The sequence below is a fragment of the Dermacentor andersoni genome, chromosome 7, assembly GCF_023375885.2.
Source record: "Dermacentor andersoni chromosome 7, qqDerAnde1_hic_scaffold, whole genome shotgun sequence".
In the NCBI taxonomy this organism is placed as follows: domain Eukaryota; kingdom Metazoa; phylum Arthropoda; class Arachnida; order Ixodida; family Ixodidae; genus Dermacentor; species Dermacentor andersoni.
In genome coordinates, this window is record NC_092820.1 from 92,720,818 (window position 1) to 92,733,359 (window position 12,542).

General features: G+C 44.8%; 1 long non-coding RNA gene across 1 annotated transcript; it reads left to right on the forward strand.

The window, feature by feature from the left end:
* The first annotated feature begins 1,635 nt into the window (after positions 1-1,635).
* Positions 1,636-8,262, forward strand: LOC129385705 (uncharacterized). Its single transcript, XR_008613213.1, has 2 exons — positions 1,636-2,749; positions 8,165-8,262. It is a non-coding gene; the product is annotated as an uncharacterized lncRNA (long non-coding RNA).
* Positions 8,263-12,542: the final 4,280 nt, after the last annotated feature.

Below are 12,542 nucleotides of genomic sequence, written 5' to 3' on the forward strand. Positions count from 1 at the left end.
AGACTGTCCATATAAACGAAAGTTTATCTTTATTGACCACATGTACAAATTTCAAGCCTCTCTCATTTATATTTACATCGAAAAATTCGACATAAATATTTACTTCTGATTGTTTGAAAACATTGCTATTTTGGTAGAGTACACTTCACTCGGTAACAGTAATTGTAATTCAAGTACTTCTTAGTACAAATTACATGCGTAACTATACTACACTAGTGATGCGGCAAACGTTAACAGAAGACGCAGTTTTGACCGCATGAATTTCGTGGGAACTACAGCTTAACGTTTGCCGTCTTGCCATGCATCAGCCTCGCTATAGCGCATGTTCAGACAGCCAAATCAGGTGCTCCGTATTCGCTACCTCATCTTAACATCCCCACACATGTTGACCGATGAAGTAACCGCCGTCGCTATAGCTCTACAGCGATTGCCACTTCGGACGCCCATGGGAGGAAATCAGCTACGGGCGATGTTTTCAGCTATTCAGCGTCCCCGTGTACCCTCTCTAACTGCTAAAAGACCATGTACCTCGTTCTGCAAAATGGCATCAGCTCAGTGTCATTCATTGTCATCTGGATTTCAGTCTCCAGCGGAACTTCAATGCTTCAATAACCACAGGTACAGTTGAATATACCTGTTGTGCAGAATATAACGGACTTGTTATCGCCATTTCTCAAGCACTTAACCCCCATCCTGTTCTGTGAAACATACATCGAAAACAAGCACATATACACCAGAAGTTTGGTGCGGTAGAACGGTTCGACCGCAGCTATTGCCATCCTAACGACAGTCCCCATCATCAATTTCGGAATCTCTCGCCTGGAAGCGACGACAACTGCGGAACTTCCCTGCCATTCCTACGGTGCAGCATTTTACTGTTGTCGAACAACCACGCAATTGCTCAGTTTTTCGGCGGCTTGAAGGCAGCACTGCAGCGTTCATTGTCACCCTTGCATCATGATCCACATGAAGAATTGATACAATATAGTTTACAAGGGTCACCCGCGCCAAATGTACGGTAGTGTGGCTTGGCCATTTTGGTTATTACTTTTAAGGATCATGGCCAGTTATTAGTTGGATCACGCTAATTTTTGAATATGTTCTTGCTGAAAAAATTTTGCTCCTATATGCCTCATACAAAAACATGTTTATCAAGGTATATTTAACAAAACGTTTCGCACTGACAGGGGCTACACAGGAGCGAGAGGTCACGAACCGATCTACACATTTTGTTTGGCGCTCACTCCAGAATCAAACTTCTTCCGTTGCTAACATCCGCTGCAGCAAAGTTACTTTGAAGTGGGTATTCATACTTCACGAATATATTTGTTAAACTACACATATGGAGTATTTTGCAAGAAATACACAGGAGCATGTCAAAATGATAGTTATTTACATCTTGAGCGTTAGGGATAGAGAGAGCCAAACAAATATCCGTGCAGATTATTAGAGCACAGAGATACCACCAGATGCTTATATGCTGAGGACGGTTATTAGTAGCTGCTTTAAATGTCACTTTCCGTGAAAGAAGATAAATATTGGAGGATATTCTAAGCACTTTGCATTAAGTAACACGTCCCCTTCGATTGAACTGTAACCAATGTTGTGAAATTCACTAAGTTTAAACAGGCAGGCACAACGCCTACTAAGCTGTGACATTTTCTTTAGAAAGTGGTAACCATCAGGTCAACAACCAGAATGCTAGTTAAATACATACCTTTGAGTTTCAAAGGATTTGCATGCCAGCAGTCATATAGCAAGGCTTGGTACTTCAAGATGGAACAGCTTCGAAGTGTGGAACTCACGTTAAATGTACAAATAAGAAACTGCTACCAACTAGTTCACTGTTAAGCGGGCCACTCCAAACACCGAAGTCTCGGTAGGAACTGCCAGGCCATCGAAAAATACTTCATTTTGGGGAAATTCAGAAGGTAAAATGATATATTTCAGCACCTCGCATTTCCGAACGAAGGGGCTCTGAAAGGCAGGCTGCAAAATAATACAAACCTTTTATGAAACAGCCGTCGTATACGACTCGCATGGACTATGCTTCATTGCGCATGTAGCAGCTGCAACGAAATGCACTGCTTTCCTCACGAAACACCTTTCTGCACACCTGCGCGATCGACCATGCTTCCCCTTCTGCAGCCGCATTCAGCTATGTCACACAAATGTTGTTCAAAGAAAGGACCTTTTTGGTTTCATTGCGCATTGTATGGACAAACAATCGCGCAAATGTTCCAACTTGCACAACGATAGGTATTGCATCTTGGACACTTCTGCATTGCACTAGCTAGAAGTGTGGTGCTTCTCCTAATATATTCAATAGCGGCGGCAGTGTGTCTGGGCGGCAATCGGCTACGAATACTTTGCCATAGCTCTGTGTAAATAAACGCACTTAATATATTTCTTTTTCTTTGCATGTTTATGTGCACAATATGCACGCCTCAGTGCACTTCCACACTGCCTTCGCACTATTGTTGACGGTTTTTCTTCGCGTGCATAAAAATATATAGTAGAGGGCATTCATATTGCAAACTGCTTCCTCATCTGCTGCGTGACGCCCTTGATGGTACGTTAAGTGTGCGCTATGCGACTTGCTCCTGTGATAGGGATTGTATTGGTTGTTTTATTCACAACTTCGGATAATGTGGTCCCTAACGTAACTCTCCCAGACACGGTGGGCCCATATTCCCAGCCAGAACAAGAAGGCACGGTTTGCAGTGGCACACCGAGCAACCAACCTGCCGTAAGTGACCGAACAGAACTTCTTTCCTCAAAATATAAGTATGCCAGTTTCTGAGGCTGCGGCATTTATTACCGCCCTTTGCAACAAACTCACAGGAACAGTGGCTGGGAGATCGGGACGCTATTTCATTCATGAGCAGTTATTTATCGTTATTACAGGAGACAGTGAAGTTTACAGGTTCCTTATAATAGTAAAGAAACCCTTAGCATTAAAAAAAACGCATTGTGCGCATGGATTCTATCAAGAGCAATAAAAAAATTGACAAATTGTTGATTATTTCATTGTTCTTTGCGCTGTGGCAAGCACGGTAATACACTAATTTCGTAGCAAACAACGAACACACGACAGCAAGGTTCTGACTGGTGTTGCAGAAGTAGCGGCCCGGGGTGACTCTTTCATTGCGGAATGCTTCTTTTGTCGCGACAATAGACTGCATTTTTTACTCGTACTGCTTCTGGAGGGCGTATGTAACCTACAAATTAAGACCTTAAGAGAGCACCTGAGATACTAAAAAGCCGAGGACACCTAAGCACTTCTTACGACTTCTGAATTCGATAGTACTAATGTCCAATTGAACGCCGCTCAGCAGTTCTAGTTCTGCGCGGCCAGTAATGCACCAAAGCAGTACGTTCCGCCTGAGTCAGCAAGCAGCAGCTGCCTGCGGGGCCGACGCTAACATGCCACCGGCGTCCTGCGCATCGAGAGACCGAGGAAGCAGAAGCGGCCACCAAAGCCGGCAGGCGCGCGCAGCAGCTAATTCCATTGGGGGGGGGTAGAGCGAGAGATGCGAACCGCGCGCCGGCTTTCGAGAGCGAGACGGTGGCACACGCACGCGTGCGCCACGCGATTGCCTTGCCGAAAACAACCCGTCTCTCCCCGCAGCGTTGCGTCGTCGGTTCAGTCAGTTCAGCTCCATCGAGGAGCGCTGGTGACGTGGCGCCGCGGTGATGCCCTTTCCCTTCAGTCAGCAGCTGGAGCGCTAGCGGGCAACAGGCGTTCCGATTCACTTGTTCTGCTCCGTCAATGCGCGCTCATGACGTGGCATCGTAGCAAGTGGAAATTAAGGTGCCGTATCGCTGCTATAGACGCCGGCTTTTTCACTCAATGAGAAGTTTGATACTTTCGCTTCAATATAGGAGGTGGTGCAGGATATTCAGGGTACCCAAGGGGCAGTGGGTGGGTCAATCCTGCAAGAAATGTGGACCATGGATCAGGGCTCGCCGACTACCAATCCATGGATCAGTACAGGTTCTAGCTTTTGCGGCCCCATTCATTGGTGTTTGGGTTTCAGCTATCTCTAATCGTGCAGTTACCACCTGTTCTACAGCTGCTTTGCTATTATTCGGTCTCTACTATCAGAATATTAACATACTGCCAGATTAGAACGAAAAAAGTATACTACCTCCCGTGGGATGCCATTTCTACCGGAATAAACGTTGGTATCATACTCATTGTCGTCGTCAGCCTGGTTACGCCCACTGCAGAGCAAAGGCATCTCCCATACTTCTCCAACTATCCCGGTAATGTACTAATTGTGGCCATGTTGTCCCTGCAAACTTCTTAATCTCATCCGCCCACCTAACTTTTTGCCGCCCCCTCCTACGCTTCGCTTCCCTTGGAATCCAGTCCGTAACCCTTAATGACCATCGGTTATCTTCCCTCCTCATTACATGTCCGGCCCATGTCCATTTCTTTTTCTTGATTTCAACTAAGATGTCATTAACTCGCGCTTGTTCCCTCACCCAATCTGCTCTTTTCTTATCCCTTAACGTTACACCCATCATTCTTCTTTCCATAGCTCGTTGCGTCGTCCTCAATTTAAGTAGAACCCTTTTCGTAAGCCTCCAGGTTTCTGCCCCTTACGTGAGTACTTGTAAGACACAGCTGTTATACACTTTTCTCTTGAGGGATAATGGCAACCTGCTGTTCATGATCTGAGAATGCCTGCCAAACGCACCCCAGCTCACTCTTATTCGTCTGATTATTTCATTCTCATGATCTGGATCCGCGGTCACTCCCTGCCATAAGTAGATGTATTCCCTTACCAGTTCTAGTGCCTCGCTACCTATCGTAAACTGCTGTTCTCTTGCGAGACTGTTAAACATTACTTTAGTTTTCTGCAGATTAATTTTTAGACCCACCCTTCTGCTTTGCCTTTCCAGGTCGGTGAACATGCATTGCAATTGGTCCCCATCAGTTACTAAGCAAGGCAATATCATCAGCGAATCGCAAGTTACTAAGGTATTCTCCATTAACTCTTATCCCCAATTCTTCCCAATTCAGGTCTCTGAATATCTCCTGTAAACACGCTGTGAATAGCATTGGAGAGAGCGTATCTCCCTGCCTGACGCCTTTCTTTATTGGGATTTTGTTGCTTTCTTTACGGAGGACTACGGTGGCTGTGGAGCCGCTATAGATATCTTTCAGTATTTTTACATACGGTTCGTCTACACCCTGATTCCGCAATGCCTCCATGACTGCTGAGGGTTCGACTAGATCAAACGCTTTTTCATAATCAATGAAAGCTATATATAAGGGTTGGTTATATTCCGCACATTTCTCTATCACCTGATTGATAGCGTGAATATCGTCTATTGTTGAGTAGCCTTTACGGAATCCTGCCTGGTCCTTTGGTTGAGAGAAGTCTAAGGTGTTCCTGATTCTATTTGCGATTACATTAGTAAATACTTTGTAGGCAACAGACGGTAGGCTGATCGGTCTATAATTTTTCAAGTCTTTGGCGTCTGCTTTCTTATGTATTAGGATTATGTTAGCGTTTTTCCAAGATTCCGGTACGCTCGAAGTCATGAGGCATTGCGTATACAGGGTGGCCAGTTTCTCTAGAACAATCTGCCCACCATCCTTCAACAAATCTGCTGTTACCTGATCCTCCCCAGCTGCCTTCCTCCTTTGCATAGCTCCCAAGGCTCTCTTTACTTCTTCCGGCGTTACTTGGGGAATGTCAAATTCCTCTAGACTATTCCCTCTTGCAATATCGTCGTCGGTGCTACTGCTACGATACAAATCTCTACAGAACTCCTCGGCCACTTGAACTATCTTATCCATATTAGTAATGGTATTGCTGGCTTTGTTTCTTAACGCGTACATCTGATTCTTGCCTATTCCTAGTTTCTTCTTCACTGCTTTTAGGCTTCCTTCGTTCCTGAGAGCATTTTCAATTCTGTTCATATTCTACTTCCTCATGTCAGCTGTCTTACGCTTGTTGATTAACTTGGAAAGTTTTGCCAGTCTAATCTAGCTGTAGGGTTAGAGGCTTTCATACATGGCCGTTGCTTGATCAGATATTTTCGTCTACTGCAATAGCTTACTGGTATCCTGTCTAACGGAGTTACCACCGACTTCTAATGCCCACTCCTTAATGATGCCCGTAAGATTTTCGCTCATTGCTTCAACACTAAGGTGCTCTTCCTCAGTTAAAGCCGAATACCTGTTCTCCAGCTTGATCTGGAATTCCTCGATTTTCCCTCTTTCCGCTAACTCATTGATCGGTTCCTTATGTACCAGTTTCTTTCATTCCCTCCTCAAGTCTAGGCTAATTCGAGTTCTTACCATCCTATGGTCACTGCAGCTTGCCTTGCCCAGCACGTCCACATCTTGCATGATACCAGGATTAGCGCAAAGTATAAAGTCTATTTCACTTCTAGTCTCGCCATTCGGGCTCCTCCACATCCACTTTCGGCTATCCCGCTCGCGGAAGAAGGTATAACCACCCGCTTAGGGAACTTCTCGTGATGCGTATAAGCTGGTTTCACATCTTTCTTTCGAAATGTAGTCCATTTTAATTGAAGAACGTGAGTGAGCGGCAGAAGTTGAGATGCAGCAATTATTTAAAACCCGTAAAAGGGATTCTTAAAAATCTTTTCAAATTTACCTGTCTTATTGCAGCAAAAATAGATAGTTGTGTCTGAAAAAATACCGCCGAATGCGAGCAATGACTACATTGCACATCCATATTCCTGTGAACCTTTCTCTTTTTTGAATGTGACAGTTCGTAGCTCTTGTGGTTTTGTAGCCTGAGGAAATTCTGAAGTGTAGTCTACTCATTCAATTTTCAACGTTTGTTATTTTCGTAGGGAACCATCCGGCAAGAAATAGCTGAATGTCGTGGAGTAAAATTTTGAAAAACGATCATCCCTCACCGTCATGTGTGTGAAAAATTTCGACTTAGAAATCAAACGCAGTTAAGTTTCATAAGCCCAAACATATGAAACTTTAGTCGAGTGGCTGACGACATATCTACGGTATTATTGTTGGCTAGCTCTTACAATAGGTTTCAAGTGAAAATATTTCCATATAAAGAATAAGTACTCCCCACGTTAAATTGTTTTTATGTGTGCCATACGCTTAACCAGTGACGAAAGTACAATGGTCCATAGGTAACAATCACATTACAACACAAGAGATGAATTTTGGCGATAAATTTTACAGCCTTAGAGGCCTCTGGTGTGGAAATCATGGCGTCTTATCAATTTTATTTATCAGATGTTTACCTTTGATGCGTTAAGGGGCCCTCTAAATCTATACTTCTGCGCGGGAAATGTTTGTGTAAATCCCCTCAATTTATTCTTGCTAGGTCCTGTGCAGTAAAGTCCGCTCTTAAGCAACACTCGTAATCATAAATGCCCCAACTACTTCTGAGGGTAATAAACAACTTATTTTAACACTCCTACAACTACTCTATGAAAAATGGAAATTATACACTTGAGTTTCTACCTACCATCCTATGTCATGAGTAAGACGTTCAACAACACAATAGAAACATTATAGTGCATTTATTCACCACACATGTTCATCTTCCAAAAAAGCCAGGTCAATGACTTTTTTAACGGAGGAAGGTAAATGGATAACACCGGCGCCTACTGTGACAGGAACTTCCCTTACACAGCGATACAAAGCTGCCTTTCCAGCTATCATGGCGCACTTACCTGAAATTATTCTAAAGGAATGAACTGAACTGCTGAGCATTCTCGAAACAGAACGACCGCAGTGTAACTCGAGAAGCCACCCTGTTTCCCTTATCTTCTTATGTCTCACACGCTCAAAAGCTGTCAAGCGTCGAGCTTCTTCCGCAAGCCTTCCACACAGGATTATAATTATACGCTTTTCATGAAAGCTCCTAGGAAATATCGTAGAGCGTGCTTAGTTCCAGAATTTTCAGGCAATTAGGAGCTAAGAATTTTTTTAGCAGTTACGTCCCACAGCGTTCGCTGATTTAAGCTTCACAGAGTGGTCTCGACTAGGACACTGCGCGTGAGAGCCTCTATGCGCGTTTGAAGATGTACCCCAAAGGTGCAAATAGGTGAATAAGCCAAACCTAGCTTCTTGATACTGCTTCGTGCTACGCCAACAGCATTATCTCCCTTGTGTTTGTAAGATTTCTCCCTTTCTTTTCAGACGTGTTCAAAGGGACAGGGGTTACAGCAGCTTTGTATCGAAAACATCGAAGCGCACCATTATTTCTATTTTCGAATAAACATCTGCTGTCACTGCTACCTCAGTCCCCTGCAATTCCCCCTTTGCTAATAATTTCTCCTCTTTTCTCGCTAAAATACCGAGCTGAATGCCACAACAAACCAGCTCATCACTTATTTATTTATTTATTTATTTATTTATTTACTTTTTTTATTTACTTTTTTTATTTATTTATTTATTTGCGCTCAAGGCTAATGGCATTAGAGAGAGGAGTGGGAAAAATACAATCATAATGAGAACAACAAGGTACAGTTTGTTACAATAACACTTTCAGACAGGCATGGACGTAAACAATGGTGGTTAGTGCCTCGCGAAAATGTTGCTTATCAATTATTGGTGCGATGTCAATAGGAAGGTGGTTCCACTCGATTGCTGTGCGTGGAAGAAAAAATTGGGAAAATGTTTTTGTTTTACAAAATGGAGTACCTACCTCATGGCGATGATCAATACGATGGGAATATAAATGGAAGGTATAAATAAACCCCTGTTACTCACTGCCACTGGCAGTGAGTGTTACTCACTGCCACTGCCACTTACATCCTGCTGGCATCATGAAAACGTTTCTGTCGACCCGTGCTTGAGACATGCGAACACCGACCACAAAATATATAACGTTGCCATGTGCTACTACTTCAAACTTTAGAAGCAGCTTCATGACCAAACACTGGAGGAGGCGATCGTTCAAAGTAGCGATGTAATAACATCAGCCACTGTTAAACTTTAGTATAAATTTAAAAAAAAAATAAAGCACTGAGATCCCACGTTCCCACGTCAGCGCGATAAATCGCAGTTAAGGATAGATGGAAATGTTTTTTTCTTGTAGCTAGGAGTTTTGCGCTCAGGGTCACAGGCCAACAGCAGAGCAACGCAATAATTTTGATGCCAATGAATTGCTCTTGGCAGATAACGGTTACAAAATATCATGTACAAATGACGTCGACAAAGCGGTTAACACAATCACTTGCCCTTCGTCGCGGGTTCTTTTGGGGTGCTAATTATCCTTGCAAAATTTACCAACTGAAATGTAGAGCCTCCTGTCATCACTGTCGCAAGGAGGCAGGTGTTACAAGGAGGCAGGGTCATTCTTGTAAATAGATGTTAACGTCAGTGGGCATTCATGACGCCTGCCGACGTGCTGTGCATGGAGAAAAGCACACAGGAAAGAGACGGCCAGCTCATGCCAAAACACACAACCAGATGCACTTACAATAAGGGAACAGAATATGAACTCAGGCGAACATAAAGACACAAGACACTGGGAACAGACATAGTGAGCCGCTACGAGGAAAGGTTTACCGCGGTCTCTGCAATGCTAAAACGTTCCACGTGTTCCTGCGGGAACCACTTACCTGTACTCAAGCTCGCACGACCTAGAAGTCAACGGAATGTTCAATGTTGCCATGGAAGTACTCATTGACTGGGCAAAACAGGTCAGGCGGGTCTGGTGCTTCTGGCGCTAGCTGTGACTTACGATGGCTTTCGATAGCTGTAGGCGCTGCTGGGAGTGAGCGCCGAAGACAGGAGTGGCAACTATGCATACCAGCACCGCGTGTCAGGGCTGCCTAGCGGTTGTCCTAGGCACCCACGACCACCCATGCCTGGCGCACAGCCATCGTCACTCCCCCAGCCGCCTTCGATCTTGCCAGCGGTTACCTGGTAGCACCGCAATGCCACTCGGCCTCGGACACCGCTCTTTCTCAGCAGTGCCCGGCTGCCTCTCTTGAGCGCTGACTGCGGCTCGTTGAATTTCCAATAAAGTCTGCCGCATTCGATGTCTTTGGCTGGTGGCTGCCGTCTTCTTCTCCAGCCTATGTCTTCTCCTCCGTTGTCTCGAGACCACCTCTTTTGGGACACACGTTCTCCATACGAGTCCCGATCACAGCAAAGCCCACCGTCGAAGCTCCACGAAGCCGTCCCTGATCGGACCATTCCATTCACGCGCACACGCGGCCTGATCATAGAGGCGCCTGTTGCCATACTTCGTCGTCTTCGTCTTCACTTCCTTTATTCGACCGCATGCGCACATTTGGCCTAGATGCCATGGGTCGCGTTGACGCTTCATTGGCGTCCTCTTTGAGTCATCGCTCGCTTCTTTGTCCCACGTGTCCGCACGGGGTCGTTCTGTCACTTCTTTTTCATTCACCACATTTACATATTGCGATATGAAAGTCAAGGCGACAGTTCCTTTCTGGCAGTGACTGCAGCGTCTTCGTTTCCATGGTGCCCTCTCAAGCCGGCCGGGCGCGCTCGCTACTGAACTTTACAAAAATTACACTTATGCAATCGCTTTTGTCTAGAACAAAAGTACTTTGTTTCCTTTATACGTGGTCATATTGTGCGATATTCTTTTGTAATGCGTTTCACAACGTTAGCCTTATACATTGCTTCAAAGAGAGGCACTCTGCGAACGAATGGCATGATAGTACCTAGTTCTGTAGTTCCGTGATATTTGCTGCAGTTTCAGTGCTAGAACCTGAATCAAATGTGGTGCCACCTGTAATTGTAGATGACACAAGCGCAATTGTGACCTCGAGTAAAGGAGATGAACAGTTGCAAATAATATTAGTATTGGTAGAACTCTTCGTGTCATTGCTGTACACTCATTAGGCAATGTCATTTTGCGCAGAAAGCAACCAGCTGCCTTTCAAATATCGTCAAATAAGCAAAACAAGAACAAACCATCAAGCTTCGATGCGAATTCAAAGTACAGGCTGAAGTATGGTGAAGTGGAGTGCCCGACCTGCTAATAGAGGACATCGTGATAGCCGCATCACTGAAATCCATTACTTGCGAAGATTCGCACTGCGCTCGGCGCCGCCACTCATATGGAGAGGGGCAAAGATTTGTACTTTTTTCAGGAGTTCTGCTTCTAGATCCTTGACCATCTTACCATGCGACAGGAGCAATCGACACTGTGGGAAAACGAGTGGGTTGCTGTTGGTTAAACGTCCTTATTCACTTCTTAGTCCTTGAGGGGCTGCTGAGAAGTGACTTGGGAAGGGGCGGGGGTGCAAAGGGGAAAAGGTAGAGCGGTGTGTAGTAACCATTCTTGACGCCGCCGGCTTTCCGTTTGTGTTTCTAAGGCTTGGATATGTATAACCACTTCAGGTTTCGGCGAGGCTCAGCTAACGGAAATGCAGACTGTGCGTGCTCAGTGTTGTTCTTTATGATCAAAGCCTTTGAGAAAGTCAATTGGTCAAGAGAGAGGATATATTCTCATTGAAAAGGCAGAGAGGTCGGCTTCAGCTCGTATGCTTTGTCCTGCTTTTCTGCGGCGGTGAAATAGCAAACGTGCCAAACATTAGTGATGAAAGGTGATGGCGAGCATAGGAAGAAGGGAACCATATGTACAATAGGCCACGTAATACAATGTTTTCCCTAGTCTTAGTCCAGTCCGATGCTCCGCAGATAGTTCATAGCAGTACTTCTGAGCAGTTTTTGTGGCTATGCATTAACACACTGAAGCCGAAAAAGAACCTTCCGACAAAATATAGGCAGTACGCAAGCATTGGATCAAATACAGCCCAATTCTGGCAGGAAATGATAACAGCTCTGGCCCAAAGCTGCCATTTGGTCAAACTGCAGGACAAGCTAATGCTGGCCCAGTGCTGTGCCAACGTAGAGTGGACATACAGCCAGTGCAGCAGTAAATTTATGGCTACCCAAAAATGGCACCACAGCTTTTTTCTTGGGCAAGCTGGTGCTTGCTGAATGACCTAATTTTGTAGCGCAAAAATTGCGGAAAGATTGTAATTAACAGACAGAGCAGAAAAAAAGACGGCGCTAGCAATGAGTTGCCAGCATAGTGCCAAGGTTGGGCCATATCACCGCCATTATCAATGCGAGCTTTGGGCCAACGCCGACTTTATGACGAATTCTGAAGATACGCTGACCTGAGCGTACGCAGCCATTAGTACCGCCAAAACGTTGCTAGCGGCTAATACATTAGTACAGGAAGCCAATGCCAAACACACATTCAAACAATATCTGCGAATTGCAATAGACGTTATAAACTCTTTATTGCCAATAAATAAATACCAATGAGGCAATTCCCCTGGAGGTTGCAGGGTGACAGAGGCTATTTTAGGAGTTAAACAAGTGACAGAGCGGCACCCCATGTGGAGCTATGGGGTGCCGCTCACGACGTACACTAAATATTCACGACCTGCACTAAACTGTTCAATCAACTTCCTCCTATATGATTCTGGATATTTTGATAGCACTATGAACTAATTTTAATCATGCGGCTTTCTAAACGTGCATGTATATAAAAGCTTTATGCTTCTCACATACAAGCAAC